We start from the raw sequence: 15,528 nt of genomic DNA on the forward strand, positions 1-15,528 counted from the left end.
TGCCCAGGATGAATCAGTTAAACCAAGTTTCCAAGTCAGTCAGGATAAAAGTGTCCCCCTTGCTGAATTCATTATCAATAGTGAATAACAGAAGCAAACATTTGGGAGCATTTACAGCGTTGAACACTTCACCTGCATCATCTCATTTAATCCTCAATCAAGGGCAGAGTGTGCTGGCGCACGCCTGTAATTCCAGCACTTTGGGAGGCCAAGGCAGGCAGGTCACTTGAGGTCAGGTGTTCAAGACCTGCCTGGCCAACATGACGAAACCCCATCTCTACTAAAAATACAAAAATTAGCCAGGTGTTGTGGCAGTGCCTATAATCCCAGCTACTCAGGAAGCTGAGGCAAGAGAATCACTTGAATCCAGAAGCAGAAGTTGTAGTGAGCCAAGATCGCACCACTGCACTCCAGCTGGTCTACAGAGTAACACTCTGTATCCAAAAAAAAAAAAAAAAAAGCAATCCTTAATCAAGGGTGGATTTCCTGGCTCCAAGTCAATAAGCCACATCTACTCTTACAGAGGTGGCATTCCCAGGAATGAGCCATCAAATCTGCAAAGGATGACTGGGTCTTCTATTCAAAAGAGTAACCATTGATCAGGCATACTGACCCCAAAGGGATCCAAGGATGTCCTCTTGCTAGAATGCAGGTCCTGCTTGATCCCCCATTCCTGGTTCCTCTAACAGAAATATTGGTACCACCACTATCATGTCAGCTATTCTTGCCCAACCTGGGGAGCCCCAGCTCTGGCCACATGCAGACCAGCTCCAGCTACCAACCTTGGGATCATGGGGTTCCCTTCTCCACTGGCCTCAGGATCCTCTGCAATGTTACCCTCCACCCAACTTGGCCTCTGGTGCCCATTTTGCCTTTGTCTCTATTCTCCATTCTGCTTTTGTCAACCACAGAAAGATTTGAGCACCTACCCCAGGCCAAGCACTGTGCTAAGCGCTTAGCAAATACATTTTCCTCTCCTCATCACAGAACCCTGGAGAGCAGGTACTATTATCATCACGGTGATTTTGCAGATGAGAAATCTGAGGCCCAATGAGGCACAGTGACTTTCCCAAAGCCACACAGCCAGAATGATAAATGTGGATTTGAACCCATCGGTCCGTGTTATTCCTGCCTCTCATCAACTGTCTTGTTCTGCTTCTCAGGTTTGCCCACATCTCTGCCTCTTAACCATTGTGTGGTCTTGAGTAAGTCATCTAACTTCTTTGGGCCTCAGTAAGGAATGCCACTTTCACTCTCAGCCCAAAATTTCTAGGATTCCAGCTAAACAGTAACCAGCTGAGCATTCCCAGGTAAGTCAGGTCTCAATTTTTAAGGGGCATCTTACCCAAAGCCCCTCCTCTTCAGCCTGTGCATCTACCCCAGGGAACCATGAAGCACCATCACCAAAGCTTTTCCCAGTAAGCTCTGCTGTGGCTGCTCGGGAGGAAAGATACTTGATGAACTCCATGTGTATCTCATTACCTTTCAGCCCAGTAGTCCCCAATTTTGACTGCACATTGATGGGAACAGGGATTAGGATAAAATAAGAAGCCCAGTATCTAGGTCATGCCCCAGGCTAATTAAAGCAGAATCGTTAATGATGGAAGACAGACAATGGTTTTTTGAGAGATAAGGTCTCACTCCTCTCTCTGTTGCCCAGGCTGGAGTACGGTGGTGCAATCATTGCAACTTCCAACTACTAGGCTCAAGCAATCCTCCCACCTCAGCTTCCTGAGCAGCTGGGACTACCCAGCATGCACCACCATGCCTGGATGATTTTTTAATTCCTTATAAAGACAGGGTCTCTCTATGTTGCTCATGCTGGTCTCAAACTCCTGGCCTCCAGCAATCCTCCCACCACAGCCTCCCAAAGTGCTGGGATTACAAGCATGAGCCACCATGCATGGCAGACAATGATATATTTTCTTTAACCTCTCAGGTAATTCCGGTGTGCAGCCAGAATTGAGAATCGCAGTTTTCAAAGCACTGCCACATGAGAGAAAAAGCACGGCCCTGAAGCTAGATAGATGCGCATTATGTTTTCAGTTCTGCCACTTTTTACCTATGAGATTTCAGAGAGCTGAGTTAATCTACCTGAGACTCAATTTCTTCATCTGCAAAATGGGAATGAAAGTAGCACGTGTCGCGAGTCACATACCTGGCCAGTGACCACGTCAAGATGAGAACTCTAGTACCAATACAATATTTTTTGATATCTCTTGAAAGTTCTCAGTGGACTTGATCCCTTTGTTGTTGATTTTTCCCCAATACACAGTTATACCCATTGAGTTTGACACTCTAGTTATGTTAATTATATAAACCACAATTCATCCATTGCATGAGAGCAGAATAAAGCTATTCCTACATGCCAAGGTTTAAGAATGCTTTAGACAATGCAATGTATTGTGTTTTGGAAATAAAGACATTAAAACGTTTATATACTGTAAACTAAAAGCTCATGGGTACCAGAAGGAAAGCTTCTCAAAAAATATGAAATACTTGAAAAAAAAATTTTTAAAAAGTAGTACATGCCTCACCACGCCCTTGTGAGGATAAAATGAGATGAAACCCACAAAGGTACCTGGTCCCTCATCAGTGCTCAACATAGAGCAGTTGTTCTATCAGAAAATTACCTGAAAATTCTGCTGTCTCTATTTCTTCTCTTCTACATTTAAAGAAGCAACACCAAATTATAGAAATTATAAGATCATAATAGAATGGCACATGAAGGGCTGGAGACTTGGTTATTCATTCATCTAACTGTTACTTAATGAGTACCCTCAATGCCAAGTGCTACACATGAAATAAACATAGCTACTAAACTCATAAAACTTCCACGCTATTGGGTTGAAGTTGGAGGGGAATGGGGAGGTTTACAATAAAGGAATTATTGTGCAATAACTTATTGTGATAAGTGATCTAAAGGAGAAAAACAGGCTGTAAAGATAAAGAACAAAAATAGGACCCAATTTCCAAGTCAGTGATTCAGTGAAGGCCTCTCTAAGGCCACTCTGCACAGTGTGTTTGATTTAGTTAACATTTAGACTCATTACTCCATAGCACAATTACTGGCTGATAGCAACTGTGATTCATTCGGTGAATATTGCTAATTACTAGAGCCTTCACGGGCAAAGGACAAGTGGCTGGGCACTGGCCAACTGCCAGCTGTTTCTGGGCCAAAGCAAACAAGTTGTGCCTTAGAATGCACTGGTATGGCTGGTGACAACCCCACCAATCCCTAGAGCTCCACTCCAGCCTCTCAATGGAAAACTTTTCTCCTGCAGCCACTACAGGAAGATCCAACGTTGTCCTTGGCACTCCCTACTGTTTTTCAAGAATGACGCCCAAATAGACTTTGCTTTCCTGTGTGCCAGGAAGTTTTCCTGGTTTTTGCCCTTGTGCTAACAAACATGATCTGACATCATAAGGATAAGGAAAATTACCAGCATGTGTCCCTTCTTTCAAGAGCTCCATGGGGAGGAAAGTATGGTCTGGATGAGAATACCCATTTTACAAAAAGATAAATCAAGGCTCAGAAAGGAAGCCATCATATTCATAGGAATAAAGGGACTGAGCCAGATCTGACCAAATCCAGTACCATGCTTCTAGTCCCATGAAGCTGCCTTAGGCATTCAGTCCATGAGCAAAAGGGTCAGAGAGACCCCGCTCTGCGAGTCTAGCAAAAATAAATCCCTGTGTTTACGAGTCTGATAAAGGCAGGAATTGAGGAGTGAGGTCTGAATGCTTTGGGATCTGCCCTTCCCTTCTCTCCAGGACACTGTCACACTCTGTCCATCTGCCCATGGGCACTTGTACTTCTGAGGCATCACCATCTTTCACCAAGTGTCCCAAGACAGAACCCTGGGTCATCTTAGGCTGGCCACTCTCCCCATCCCTCACATTTAATCACTCACTAAGGCCAACTCCTGAGTCTCAAATTAGACCCCTTCTTTCCTTCTTTATGTCAATAGCCTCCTCACTGGTCTCCCTGCACCAAGTGAAGCCCACTGAAGTCCATCTGCTCTACAGCAACTACAGTGGTCTTGCTATTACAAAAACAGTTCATAGAACTCTCCTTCTTCGAAAGGCCAGGGTAGCTTCCTATCATCTTTAGAGGGAAATCCAAGCTCCTGGATTTGGCATTCAAAGCCCTTCCTGATCCAGTCCCTACCAACCTCTCTGCTTCATTTGGTTTCCCATGTCCCCTCTGCCTATGTTATAGAGGCAGTGATGTGCTAATAAATGTTGAACATCCGGCTCTCCAAAATAAAGCCCTGATTCGCACCATTTGTTGCTATCTGTGTTGTAAATATTTCCACCATGACCAATTACAAGCAACCAATGTGTTGCCAGTGAGTTCAGAAAGGATGTATTTCAGCCATATGGATACAATAGATATTTACAACCACAAGAGGATAGATAATGGTATAATGTAGTAATAACTAAGAAGTGACAAGTTTGGAGTATTTATTACCTTTGTTGTAATATAATTTATATAAATGTAGGTTTATGTAATTTAATTTTATTATGGCTGTGTTTAATGACCAGCTCACAAAACTCCTGGTAATTTAATATTCCCTTCTTGTAAATTGGTACACATTTGCCCTAGCACCCCTGATTAAAGCACTCTGGGTAGAATGCCTGCCCTCCCCTACCCCGTGGTGAACTGCTAGTCATTTCTCAAGACTCTGCTCAGCTGTCCTTTCATCTGGGGAGCCAACCCTGAATGCCTCATGCAGGGACTCTCACAGGAACCCTCCCCATCCCCTGTCTCGGGCTTGTTGTCTGATCGTCTGTCTTTCCCCCATCTGATGGTGTCTTACTCACTTTTAGGAACTGTCATCAGCTGAACTCTAATAAATGTTTGTGGGACAAACTATTCAACATAGTTTCATATCTGGATTCCTTCCCTATATACATTTGTCTTCCAATTTCCAGTTTTTATTCAATCCTTCCTATTCCCAAGGATGTCACCCAGAGCAAAAACAGGCTTTATATGGGAAGTGGAAGCAGGTTGGGGAAAATGGAAGGGGAAGTTCCAACCCAAATCTGCAAAATGCATTTTAATCATTTATGGTTTTGAATAAATATAAATCCAGTTTACACTCACATCTTCACCCCAGACAAACTTTCCCTAGTGAGGAGAAAGGAGAGGGACTCAGAATGGGAGGACCTAGACCTATCAAGTAGCTGATCGTAGGATGACAACTGGGATTGACCCACAGCTAAACTGGAAGACAGAACTCCTGGGCACCTGCCATGGAACAGGTTTAGGTGGCCACTTCTCATTTACTCAGTTTTTATTCAAGTCTCACAATAATTTTATCAATCAGAAATCATTACCTCCATTTTACAGCTAAATAGACTGAGGGTTGAAGATATGCTGTGACTCTTCCAAAGTCCCAAAGGTAATGAGCTGTGGAGCCAAGATTTAAACCAAGGTCTGGCTGATTGCAAAAACCATGTTGTTAAACACTGTAATAAAACATACTATTCCTCTCTTCCCTGACCTCTTTAAGAGAACAAAGAGAAAAAGAGAGAGTGAGAGAGAAAGGAAGAAGGAAAGGAAAGACAGAAAGAAAGAGAGAGAGGGAGAGAGAAAGAAAAAAGAAAGAAAGAGAGAGAGAAAGAGAAGAAGAGGAGGAAAAAAGAAGGGAAGGAAAAGAAAAGAAAGGAATATTCACAAGATTATTGAGAACCTCCTTTGAGGCAAGTACAGCACTAGGTGCTTTACCCTTGTTAACTCATTTAATTATTAATATGGTTTGGGTCTCTGTCCCCACCCAAATCTCATGTCGAATTGTAATTCCCAATGTTGGGGGAGGGACCTAGTGGGAAGGGATTGGATCATGGGAGTGAATTTCTCTCTGGCTGTTCTCATGACAGTGAGTGAGTTCTCACGAGATTTGGTTGTTTGAAAGTGTGTAGCACCTCCCGCTTCGCTCTCGGTCTCTCTCCTGCTCCACCATATGAAGATGTGTCAGCTTCCCCTTCGCCTTCCACCATGGTTGTAATTTTCCTGAGGCCTCCCTAGCCATGCTCCCTGTACAGCTTGTGGAACCATGAGCCAATTAAACCTCTTTTCTTTATAAATTACCCAGTCTCTGATAGTTCTTTATAGCAGTGTGAGAAGAGACTAATACAACTTTATATAGAAGATAAGTATTATTATTCCCATTTTACACCTAAAGAAACTGAGGTTCAGAGAGCTTGAGAAAATTGGCCAGTGTTCCACATCTCATCCACAATAGAACTTAGCTTTCAAAAGCCTTCTTCCTTCTAGGGTCCACATTTCTGACCGACACAAGCTTCTAACCCCACTTCCCTCTGCAGCCACTTAAACTGTACCCCACTTCCCCCTGCAGCCACTTAATTTATATTTAAGTCACTTAAGAAAGTGAGTTAAATAAAAATCAATATTTCAGCATCAACTTGAAAGAATGTAGGCCCATAAACAGTTGTCCCAAGAGGACCTGGCTAATCAACAGAATTATTCAAGAAACCAGGAAAGTAGCTCCGCATTTTATCAGACAAATGATCTAAGCCATGTTCTGTGGCTTTGTTAAATGAAGAAGGAAGCTAAGAAGATAGTACTGAAAAAATTCCAGACATTTCTGTGTGCTTCCCCCACAGTCCCCCAAAGTGCAAAGTGAATCCCAAAAGGTTAAATGTGGTTTCATCACAAGCATGGGTGTCAATTTTATAAAGGAGGGAAAAAAAGTCATTCATGGGGAACTTAAGGCTTTTATCCATAAAGGTACATGTTGAGTGAACTGTGATCCCCAATTCAGAACCACAGAGAAGAAAATGAAGCCCTGTGTGATGCAGCACAGAATAGCCCCCACCAAGAGACCAGAGACCAGGGGTCTACTACATTTTCTTTGCCATGTGCCCTTATCCAGGTCAACATAACAAAATTATTGTGTATTCATTCAACTAACCCCAAGCACCTAGTTCTAGGAACTACTCTAAGTTCTGAGAAAAAAAAAAAGATGAAGAAAACATTGGAACTCCCAGTTCTAGCCAAGACAGAGCAATGGCTACAGGACTTGCCTGCTTATTATAACAACTATAAAATTGGACATTAGACAACAGATAACATAGGGCTACAATCTTTGACAGAAGGAAAATATGTGAGATGTACTCCATATTTACCTCAGTTTTCTGCCTGTAAAATTGCCAGTGACACAGGAAAGTAAGCCCAAACAGACAGCATCAATCTTACAAGGTTGGGGAAATATATAACAGGTTTTGGTGTTATTGCAATAGCCGGAATTTGTGGCAAAGAATAAAGGAAAGAAGGATGCTATGCAGAGAAGTTGCAGAAATCTTCATTTAGGTCCCTTTGGTTGAATGTTAAACTGTGCAAGTGCAGAAGCCTCAAAGAAAACAGCTGCAGGGGCCCAAGAACTGAATGAGGATTACAGAGATCTCACACTATTAGGATAAGATGGAATTATGACAAGCCAGGGTAGAAAAAGATTACTGTAACCACAGGCATTCATTGAGACCCTAGAAAGGCCATGATTAGGAGTAGGCTGTGCTACACTACCTTAGTCCCATTTCAACAAGTCCTTAAACCAAGGACCAACCCCCACCAAGGGGAGGGGTGGGGGGGAAACTCAACACTTTCCAAAGAAATGGAATGATGTTAATTACAAAGATTTTCATTGTACTCCTAGAAGTTGTTATGTCTCTCCAACCGAAGTAGTTGAGCATCTGGGGTCCAGAATAATCCCCCAGATAGATTAGGGTCTCTTCCTAACTCTACAGCTAATAAACCACTAGTAGAAGACTTTTCAGATCCTGAGATTCAGAATCAGTATGCTCTGGAACGAGGTACTCTGGATTCCTTACAGTTTGACCATCGTGGTATTTAGGTACCAATGACTCTTCAGAAGCTACTGCAGCAGGCCCTTTTGACCACGATTTCCAGCAGCAGCTCTTTCAGGGGATGAATGAACTAAAAATTCAGCAGTTAGCACAGCTCAACAGCAACAATACATATTAGTTCCAGCTCAGCAGCTACATATAGAAACTTCTAAGACTGAATGAAAGGAAATGAAACTAGAGTCCATATCGCCATAAGCAATCTGAAATGAGTCTGCTGTTGTCTCAGATGGTTTGTTGAGACTGTCCTTCTCATCCATGCTTTCACCAATAGTTATTCAAAGTCAGCCAATTCATTGATGACCTCGTTAGTGTGACTTTCCAAGATCACTCTACATAGAGCTCTGCATCTCTTTTGTTTCCTTCATAGACTCTTGCATTATTTTTTATTTCTTTTAATGTGTTTTAAGGTAGTAGTAACACATCTGCCTTCTCACTGCTGACTCCCAGCACCTGGCCCAGTGCCTTGCATATATCAGGTTGGTATACAAGTAATTGTAGTTTTGCCATTTTTTTAAGTAATGGCAAAAACTGCAATTACTTTTGCACCAACCTAATAGTGGGCACATAATGAAAATGTGCTGAATGAAGGAAGACTTAATTGAGAAATAGCCTACTGAAAGGAAGAAATTTAGATACTATACATCTTGAACTGTTTACATTGAATTGCTTTACAATTTTTAATTATAGTGAGTCTTTTAAAAATGTTAAGACTTTCAATTTGAAGTCAAAATTGAAGCATATAAATAACACCATTCTACAAAACATGTAAATTATATTCTGAAGACCTATTAAAGCTATGAAATATATTAAAAATACTGCAGCTTAAACCACATTACAAAAATATCTTTAAAGCCAGAATATATCTACAGTTTTTCTTCCTTAATAGAGTTTCTCTGATGCTGCCTTTTCAGCACACATGAATTTTTCATTGTGGCAACCTTAAGCATTTTAATTTTTATCTAACTCATTAACTCTAATTGTGTGATAGTTTAATGAGTTAGATTGAGAGCATAGGGATATAATGGTTTTAGAGTGAAAGTAAACCTTAGTTTTAGTAACGTCTTGGTGAAAATGGAGAGAACCTGAAAGGGTATAACAGAAAGATACCAAAAAATGCAGTCGATATTTTTATTTCATCAAAATGAAATTGTGAAAATTTGTTTTCTGTCTTGTTATATGAGAGTCTACCCAATATCTTCTATTTTGCCTCTTCGCCACAAAGCTTAAATACTTACTATCTAGACCTTTACCAAAAAATTGTTTGCCCACCCCTGCTCTACACTGAAAATTACTGAACAATGTTTGGAGAACTTAAGACCTTAAAAAGTGCAGACATTGGCCGGGAGCAGTGGCTCATGCCTGTAATCCCAGCACCTGGGAGGCTGAGGTGGGTGGATCACGAGGTCAGGAGATCGAGACCATCCTGGCTAACACGGTGAAACCCGGTCTCTACTAAAAGTACAAAAAATCAGCTGGGCGTGGTGGCACTTGCCTGTAGTCTCAGCTACTCAGGAGGCTGAGGCAGGAGAATTGCTTGAACCTGGGAGGCGGAGGTTGCAGCGAGCCGAGATGGCGCCACTGCACTCCAGCCTGGGCAACAGAGCAAGACTCTGTCTCAAAAGAAAAAAAAAAAAAAGTGCAGACATTTACCACTTTTTGGATTGCTAAACTCAATATTGCTAAGATGTCATTTCTGTCTGTTATAGATTAATAAATAATTCATTACCATCTAAATCAAAACCCCAGTAGACTTTTTTTTAATAGAAATTGATAGGTTGGCTCTAAACTGCATAAGAAATTGCAAAGGATTTAAAATAACCAACACAATCTTGTGAAAGAAAAATATAGTTGGAAGATTTACTCTGCCTGCCTTCAAGACTTATGGTAAAGCTATAGTAATCAAGGCAGTTTCGTATTGACACAAGGATAGATAAATATTTCAGTGGAATAAAATAAAGAGTCCAAGAATGCTCCTATATTTATACCTTTTATTGATTTTTGATAAAGGGCCAAATAATTCAAAGGGGAAAGTCTTTTCCATAATTGATGCAGGAACAACTAGATATGTATTAGAAAAATATTAACTCACATCATGAATCAAAAAAATTATTTGAAATGGATTATAGACGTAAAAACAAAAACTAAAAGCAAAGGAGTGTATCTTCGTAACCTTGAGATAGACAGAGATCCTTTAGACAGGACACAGGAAACACTAACTATAAAAGAAAAATTAATAAATTAGACATCAGAATGCATAAAAAGAATGCCTATAACTCAATCTTTAGAAGTCATACAGTCCTTGGCCAGGTGCAGTGGCTCACACCTGTAATCCCAGCACTTCAGGAGGCCAGGGCGGGTGGATCACCTGAGGTCAGAAGTTCGAGAACAACCTTGCCTCGAACTCTGGTGAAATCCCTTCTCTATTAAAAAATACAAAAATTAGCCAGGCGTGGTGGCTCACACTTGTAGTCGCAGCTACTCGAGAGGCTGAGACAAGGGAATCACTTGAACTCAGGAGGTGAAGTTTGCAGTGAGCTGAGATCACACCACTGCACTCCAGCCTGGGTAAGAGAGTGAGACTCGGTCTCAAAAAAAATAAATAAATAAAAATTACAAAATTATATAATCCAAAGCAAAAACGGACAAAGACTTACACGTATACATCACCAAGGATGATATGTAAATGGCACACGAAAAATTGCTTAAGATTGTTAGTCATTAGGATAATACAAATAAAACCACAATGAGAAACCACAGCACACCCACTCGAATGGCTAGTATTTAAAACACTGACAACAGCAAATATTGTCCAAGACACTGAGCATTTGGAACTCTCACACGTTGCTGGAGGGAATGTAAAATGGTACAGCCACACCGGAGAACTGTTGGCAGCTTCTTGTACAGTTTCAGTTTCCTTATATAACCACCCAGACCAAACAATTTTAATCCTAGATATTACCCAAGAGAAATTAAAATATATATCCCCAAAAGGGATATTTGGAGAAGAATCATTCATAATAGCCAAAATCTGGAACTAACCCAAATGTCCATCAACAAGAGTATGGATAAACACACTGCAGTATTTTATACAGTAGGTTACTACTCACCATGCAACCACATGTATGAATCTCAAAAACATCATGTTAAATGAAAAAGCAACACACAAAATAATGCATATATATTATTCATATGAAGTTGTAGAATAGGCCAAACTAATCTACAGTGATAAAAATCAGAATAGAAATCAGAATAATGTTATCCTCTGAGCAGGGACTGGCAGGGAAGGCACACTAGGGAAATTTACAGAATGAAGAAAATAGTCTATATCTCAATAGTGATATGGGTTACATCAATATATGTATTTATCAAAACTCATTAGACCCTGCACTTAAAATCTATGCATTTTACTCCATGTAAATTGCACACCAGTTTTTAAAAAGAAGAAAACCTTGACATTGTCATCAAGAGGCTCACACTCTAATCTGCAGATTTCTTCAAGACATGGATGGAACCCTGCCTTATCATTTCTTTGTTCCATCCATTTCGAGAGCAATTTCATTTCCTCCATACTAGTTGCAGTCCTACCACTGCAATGGCTTCCTAGGCAGACTGCCAGCCTGTGGTCTGACCTCTCCAGTGAGGCCCTCACATGGCAGTCAATGATTGGTTTGAAAGAGAAATATTTCAGTGTCACTCTCCATTGCCCTTAGGATAAATTCCATCTCCTCTCAGGAATGGGCCTGCATGGTCCAGTTCATGTATACCTCTGCCTCACCTCCCACCACTCTCCCTTTGCAAACTGTATTGCAGTCCGCTTGAGTTACTTAGCTCTGATTTTGCACATTGCTTCCCATTTTTAATGTTCAAACACACACACCCCTCTTCACTTAGCCAACTTCTCTTAATTCAGGTCTCAGATGAGATGTCATTTATAGCATTTCCTGACATCCTCCTTCCCCTCCTCTGCCATCAACAGGTTGGAGGCCTTCTCTGAGCTTGTACAAGTACCTCCCTATCATTTTATGTAGCCATACTGTAGTCAAATTTTTAGTGTCTGCATCTGTCACCCCCACTACACTGTGAGTCCCATAAAGGCAGGGAACATGTCATATTCTTTTTGTGTCTAGCTCAGCAGTGGCACATAGTGGGTGTTCAGTAAATCAGAAGATGGAATGGGCCAGAAACTCAAGAATGGCCTGCATTCTGATAACTAGGATCCAAGAGCTCAGCCTCCCAACAAGGCCCAGATACAATGAGCACCAAGCCAAAGTGGGAGTTGGTGAATGACCTAACCAGTGAAGACCAATTGGTCTTTCTCTTGAAGTAGGAGCCAGAACTCATGCACCTCGGATTTCCTGAGAATGCCAGAATCTACCAGCTCCAACACAGAAACCATTCCAGGCACTTGATTTCACAGACCTTTCCACAACCAAAGTCTCAGAAAAATGCAGATCCTTGAGGATTTTTCTCTGAAGATAAATATTCACCCCAGTCCATTAAAAAACAAGCAGTGAGCTTCTTTCCAAATGGATCCCCACAGTGATTGCAAACCTTAGAGAAAGTTCAACAGTGGATACACCTTGGGAGGTCGAGGACTGGAGTCAAACTACTGCGGTTCTGCTCTTCACTCCTCTCCTTATGTGCTGAGTATCTCTGGGCAAGCAACTGATGATCTCTTAAGTTCCACCAGCTGCAGGACCATGGGCAATCTCTCAGAGCCTCAGCCTCTTCATTAGTAAAATGAGAATGAGGATAATTATGCCTCCTCATTCAATTATTGTGTGCATTAAATGAGACCCCACGTGTAAACAGCTTAGCTCACTCTAAGCTCTCTGTGAATGTTATCTATTATTATTATTTTTATCCCAGAATTCTATTTCCATGGGCTGAACACTATCTAATGTTTGCATGCCCTTCTCCATTTGTGCAAAAGTATTCAAGAAGGAAAGTAAAAGTTCTCTTAGGATGTATCAGCTTACAAATGATTTGAGTCAGCTTTTGTGGGCGAGCCTGTATTTTTTTTTCTTTTCTGCTAATGTGAGCATATTTCTATCTTGTGTAGCCTGCCATGTGGACTCAAAGCCATCAAAGCAAGTTAATTTAAATTTTACTACAAGGGTGAAACAAGAATTATAGGGAGAGTGAGATAAGCTGCCAGGTGCTTCTCTAGCCAAAGATGCTGGTTTTGTGAAATCACTATTAACCCTCTGGCTCCTGGAACAAAGTGGGACCTCAGAAGTGGTATTGTTTCATTGTGTTGGCTCCCAGCCCTCCTCTTGTCTCATTCCAACTGCACACCACACACATGCACATTCGCTCCCCTCAAGCACATATAGACATACACATATCACACCCAGGCACACACAGACATATATACATTTACCTCATGAACACACACACATAATCACTCTAAACACACATTCACCTTTGTGCACACAGACACACACACACATTCACCCTTCATGCACGCACCCACACACATTTCCCATTTACCTCCATACACAGACACACGCACATTCACACACACTCTCATGCACACAAACACAGACACATTCACCTTCGATGCATGCACAAACATACACACATTCACCCCCATGTCACACAATCACTCTAAACATGCACATTCACACAACACACATTCGCCCCTCATGAACACACATGCATATTCACCCCTCGGGTTAGGCTGTTTGGGCCACTGTAGCAAATTACAGATGGAACGCAAAGCTAGGAGAAGGGGAATGACTTGCTCAATTTACCCAGAGAGAAAGTGGAAGGAACAGACTTTGAGGCCAGATCTGTCTGACTCAAAATCAGTGCTTTTTCTGAAATGCTGGTGGGAAGGGAAGTCATCAGAACTCTCTGGATCACCTTGTACATCTATTCTCCTCTCCAGAAGCACTTTTATTGCTGTGAATCATTGATATGCCAAGTGTCTTAATTCCACAAAGAAACCAAATTTGAGGCATCTACTCATTTATTCAAACAATTTTCTGGGTGCATATTGTGTGCCAGACACTATATTAGGTACTTGGGACCCAGCACTGGACAAGACAGACGTGATCCCTGCTCTCTATAAGCTTATGGACATAAGCTTATATGGACATGTCATATTCTTTTTGTGTCTAGTTCAGCAGTGGCACATAGTGGGTGTTCAGTAAATCAGAAGATGGAATGGGCCAGAAACTCAAGAAGTCTCAGTCCATTTGGGATGCTATCAAGGGGAACACCATTGGTTGTTTGGCTTATAAACAACAGAAATTTATTTTTCACAGTTCTGGAGTCTAGGAAGTCCAAGATCAAGGTTCTGGCAGATTTGGTTTCTAGCAAGGGCCCACTACCTTCCAGGTTCATTGGTGACCATATTTGTGTTGTGACCTCACATGGTAAAAGGGACAAGGTAAATGTCTGAGGTCTCTTTTATAAGGACAGTAATTCCAATCATGAGGGCTACATTCCATGACCTAATTTCCTCCTAATACCATCCTATTGGGGGTTAAGATTTCAACTTGTGAATCTACCAAGAACACAAACATTCAGTCTACAGCACACTCCATGCAGGCACACATGTTCACATACACATTCAGTGCCCCCAGACATGCACACAAACACACACACACACATCTACCCCCACACACATACATACACACATATTCAACCCCATGCATGCACACACATTCACACACACATCCATTCACCCTCCCATGCAAACACACATATTCAACCCCCATGCATCCATACACATTCACACAATCTACCCCACGCACACACACGCACACTCTACCCCCATTCATGCACACACGTATATATCTGCACACTCACTACTCCCAATGTATGCACACTCACCCAAAGAAACTAAGACTCCCTTTGTTCTACCTTTCAGGGGACCAGTCCCACATACCACTGGACTCACATTTAGAGAGGGAGAAGAATGATCCTACTTTGCTAGTCCTCTAACTTTTGCCCTTGCTTTGGGGGTTCAAAGAATGGTATGGCATGATGTCAATCGAGTAGAGGAGTAAAACTAACTTGGAAACTTGATCTAGGAATCTTTGTCTTCAACCATATCAATTCTGATACAATAAAACCAGGAGCCCCTCTTCCCACAGAGCCCTTTGTACTCAGTTCCTAGAATATCTGGCACTCTCAGCCACCTGAAGCTCTCTCAAATGCTCTTGGACAATTTAATGTCTTTACATGAAATATTCCAAAAATCTGGACAGCTCCTTCTCACCTTCAGTCCCCTCTCCTCCCTCAACCTTCTCTGGTTCACTCCTATTCATTGTTTAGGACTCAGGTGAAATGCCCCTTCTTCCAAGAAGTCTTCTCTGACCAGACATCCCAGCTGGGTTAGCCTCTCCCTCTTTGCTCCCTGGCAGGCCTTAGCTCACCTGCTTATCCACTCTGCCACTGTCATGTGCACTGGCCTCTTCCACTGGACTGTGAGCTACCTGAGCCAGAGGCTATGCTTTCTTCATCTCTGTGTCCCCATGTTTCTCATGTAGCAGGAACCCACTGCACATTTGTGGAATGTGCATCTTCTGTTACTCACATAGGTGAACAAGAAGTGGGGAGCTACTGATGCAGAACCACTTTTTGCAAGTTATTTTCTGATATGTTTGGACAAAAACGAGAAGC

Source organism: Pan paniscus, chromosome 11 (assembly GCF_029289425.2).
Source record: "Pan paniscus chromosome 11, NHGRI_mPanPan1-v2.0_pri, whole genome shotgun sequence".
Classification (NCBI taxonomy): Eukaryota; Metazoa; Chordata; class Mammalia; order Primates; family Hominidae; genus Pan; species Pan paniscus.